We start from the raw sequence: 4,134 nt of genomic DNA, 5'->3' as shown, positions 1-4,134 counted from the left end.
AAATGCAATTCGTATATATCTAAATGGGAAAAATAACCGAGTATTTTTCGGCATTGTTTAATTGAGAATGGCTGTGCTGCCACTTAAATATTAACAGAAAATATAACCTTTTCTGTCATGCTGTTGATGAAATATTGAGTTTTATCAGTGAAATAACAACAGTGAAAATATCACTTTGATATGTTGTCAACCTCATGTTGTGTTCTCCATACCAGAATAAACAGTTCCTTGATCTCCCCGGCGTTTTTCTGAACTACATTGATATCATAAACCCAGCACGTGAATAGATCAAGAACAGATTCATGAGTGTCTATCACATTATTCAGCTTGTCGACGTCGTTGTGTATGATTATATTAACTTCTGGTTTGAACTCTGCGATCGCATTTTTGTAAGAAACATAAACTTCATATTAACTGCTTCATTTTTGTTGGTGATTATTTTTTTATAGTCTTTGCTTCCGATAAACTATTTTTAAAAATCGCTTTTGGATTTAAAATAACCTCAATTTGTGTGCCACATAATCAAACAATAATCACGGCAGAAGTTTTGTGTTATAGTTATAGGTTTGTCAGCATGCAAGTTGCATTTGTTGACAACGGGTTGACGATCTGCTTTAGTTTTGCTTCGCGGCATCTCATCTCCCTTTTTAACCTGATGTGTTTTCTACAATCGCACTCTCCAGTGGGCATCAATGCATGGCTTGCATAGATATTCATTGTATTCTTAACAAAACCCCATTGCAGGCTCTGTTTGGTCGTCAACCAAGGACGAATAACACACAGATTCATTATCTGAATCAAACAGCAATTCATCAAAGTCATTGGACCGTTGTCATGATCGTTTATTTCTGTTCTTATTTATCTTCGAAAGAGTGGGTTTTTACAAAACTTAAGCTGTGTACTAGAACAGCAATACATGGATAATTCGTTTCAATAGATCTATGAACGCACGAAGAACACCTTTATATCGTCACTTGTCATAAATGAGGTTATACGGTTATCAGAGGGACATGTGCACTCAAAATGATTCAGAAAACAGTTTCAAAGTCCATGATCCACAGTCTTCGTTCTATGAATTCAAAATTATGTACGTGCACGAAGTCAGTATGTTTGTTTGACAAATAAGATAACAAACTACTAAAGGCATATTATCGCAACCTGCTCGTCCTAATTTGAACATATTGTATCATTAAAATGTAAAAGAATACTTAATTTCGTCGTAATTAAAAAGTCCGTCAAGAAGTTATTTCATCATACCCATGACTTCTCGTAAGAGCTTAAATTAAACCAAATAACTTCACTTTGACCATGAAGCTTTGAAGCCTCAACATGTGCCCAGAACTGTATTGTCAGGTGAGTATGTTTGTTGCTGCCGCTTTCATATCAATATTGTGAAAACATTCAAAAAAAGTGTCCGGTTACAGTCGGGTCGTTCTTTTTATAGAATGGGTAAGAAAGCATTACTGAAAGGATTGTTGAGGTTAAAGGTGCATTCTCACAGATTAAACTTTTTGACAACGTTTTTATTTTTTGTCTTGGAACCAGCCATTTTTTGCGAAAATGCCTGGAAACCATGACAAAGACCGCTGACAAAAAAGTAGGTATCAGACTTTCATATTAAAGTCCAAAAATTGATGTTTTATGCATTTTTCTTAAACCATTAGAAACGGTTAAAGCCATAAAAGAATTTTCGAACGGAAATATGAAAATCTGCGATCTGATCTTTTGTCAGCCATCTTTTACCACTGGTTTGCAGATGTTTACGCAGGAATTGACTCATTCCAAGACGACAAATAAAAAGGTTGTAAAAACAGTAAATCTGCGGGAGTGCAGCTTTAAATGTAGGAACACTTGTACAGGTCAGATGACACCAAAGCAGGTGTTTATTCCCATCAGGCTGTGTTCGATTATATATATCTATAAAATCCAACCAGAGGGCACTCGCGTAAAATATTCCAAACCTTCGAAACACTTTTAACCAAAACTGGAACTAGATTGGTATCAACAAAAATGCCAATCACAGTTGTACACTTTATTTATTTTTTATCTCCGTTAATGGACGAGTACAAAGTGGTTGAATCTGAAGTTCCGGCCTTGTAGTGAATTAAGTATCGCTGTTTAATAGCAACTGACAAATGTTTCATTGAAATCTTTTGTTCGAAAGCGGTACCTTGTTCAAAATCACCGAGAAACTATATATTCAAGTCTGTATTCACGTTACAAATTCCTGTGATAAATGTGTGAACCAATGTTTTCAGTTTTAGTTCAATTTTGCTTGCTTTTGATTTTGATAAAATGCTTCGTATTAAATAATTGCAAGATTGGTCTTGGATCTTTCAAATCGCAGATGATTGTTTATGCAAGTACTTATTATGCCGCTTAGTACGCATATTTTATCTAAGCGACATTTTGAAAAATTATACAACAGGCACAAGCCCAGTAGCCAAGGATTGAACAAATACACAGGTTAGAGGGACATAACCCCGAAGACATGTCAAAGGCAGCGTGTATTGGGGATATTTCATGTTGTTTAAAGTCGACCGCTGCAGAGTAATCTTGTACGGCTTCCACAAACACTCGAGCGAGATGTTGTCATAACCTTGTTGTGCGTAAACACTTTTGTTGGCAAAATGGTTAACGATGTTTATCATTATTTGACTACTGAGCATGTCCCTGTAGGTTCAATAGTATTTTGTCTGTGCCATATTCTTCATTATTTATATCCGTTGTATTATTGGTACATACACTATTATCAGTATGACATAAAGCCCTATTTGAACAAGAACCATAAATGTTGCTAAAATGCTTTTGAATGGTATTAAAGGGACTAGACACCAGATGGTCCCAAAATCGGCAAAATCAGGTTTTCCTTAAAACAAGCCTAGAATTGTCAAAACGAGATAGTATGAGGCCGATTATAAGGCAATCTATATGAATAACAGAAAATTACTGTCTCATCTGAGTTTACCCGTTTAATTATAGCGCAATTTGGCTTCCAAGCTTATGGTGTGTATATTTAGCTCGTGAAACTGACGTGATGAGTACAGATACATATACATACGCTATTTTTAAATTTAATGGCATTTACGTGGTAGACAAACTCAGTAAACTTGAATTGAAAAATACGCAAACACTGCGAAATATACAATTGAAACGATACGGCAGAACGTAAGAATCAATGCATTTTGTACTCGATATCTATTTGATGCAGGTTCTTATCAATTTTCTTTCTTTCTTTAAATTATATCATCTGCTGTCTTGTCCCTTTAAGGAATCAATTTAAAGTTAAAAATAGGTGTTTTAGTATGTGCCGGCCAACTAGGTGAGGGGTGACACGGGCCCTTGTGAGCATCTCCGGCTAGAACCGCCAGTGGAATTCATGTTTGGCCGACTGGGTGAGGGACGACACGGGCCCTTGTGCTCATCCCCGGCTAGATCCGCCAGTGGAATTCATGTGCCGGCCAACTGGGTTAGGGGTGACACGGGCCCTTGTGCTCATCCCCGGCTAGATCCGCAAGTGGAATTCATGTGCCTGCCAACTTGGTGAGGGGGGACACGGACCCTTTTGCTCATCACCGGCTAGAGCCGCCAGTGGAATACATGTTCCTGCCAACTGGGTGAGGGGGGACACGGACCCTTGTGTTCATCCCCGGCTAGAACCGCCATTGGAATTCATGTGCCGGCCAACTTGGTGAGGGGGGACATTGGCCCTTGTGCTCAAACCCCCCTAGATTCGCCACTGGAATTCATGTGCCGGCCAACTGGGTGAGGGTGACACGGGCCCTTGTCCTCATACCCCACTAGAACCGCCAGTGGAATTCATGTGCCGGCCAACTGGTTGAGGGGGGACACGGACCCTTGTGCTCTCCCCCGGCTAGATCCGCCAGTGGAATTCATGTGCCTGCCAACTGGATGGGGGGGGACACGGACCCTTGTGCTCATCCCCGGCTAGATCCGCAAGTGAAATTCATGTTTCGGCCAACTGGGTGAGGGGTACACGGGCCCTTGTGCTCATCCCCGGCTAGGTCCGCCAGTGGAATTCATGTGCCGACTAACTGGGTAAGGGGGACACGGACCCTTGTGCTCATGCCCCGCTAGATCCGACAGTGGAATTCATGTTTCGGCCAACTGGGT

This window comes from Mya arenaria, chromosome 13 (genome assembly GCF_026914265.1).
Source record: "Mya arenaria isolate MELC-2E11 chromosome 13, ASM2691426v1".
Lineage (NCBI taxonomy): Eukaryota > Metazoa > Mollusca > Bivalvia > Myida > Myidae > Mya > Mya arenaria.
This window is presented reverse-complemented; position numbering follows the sequence as displayed.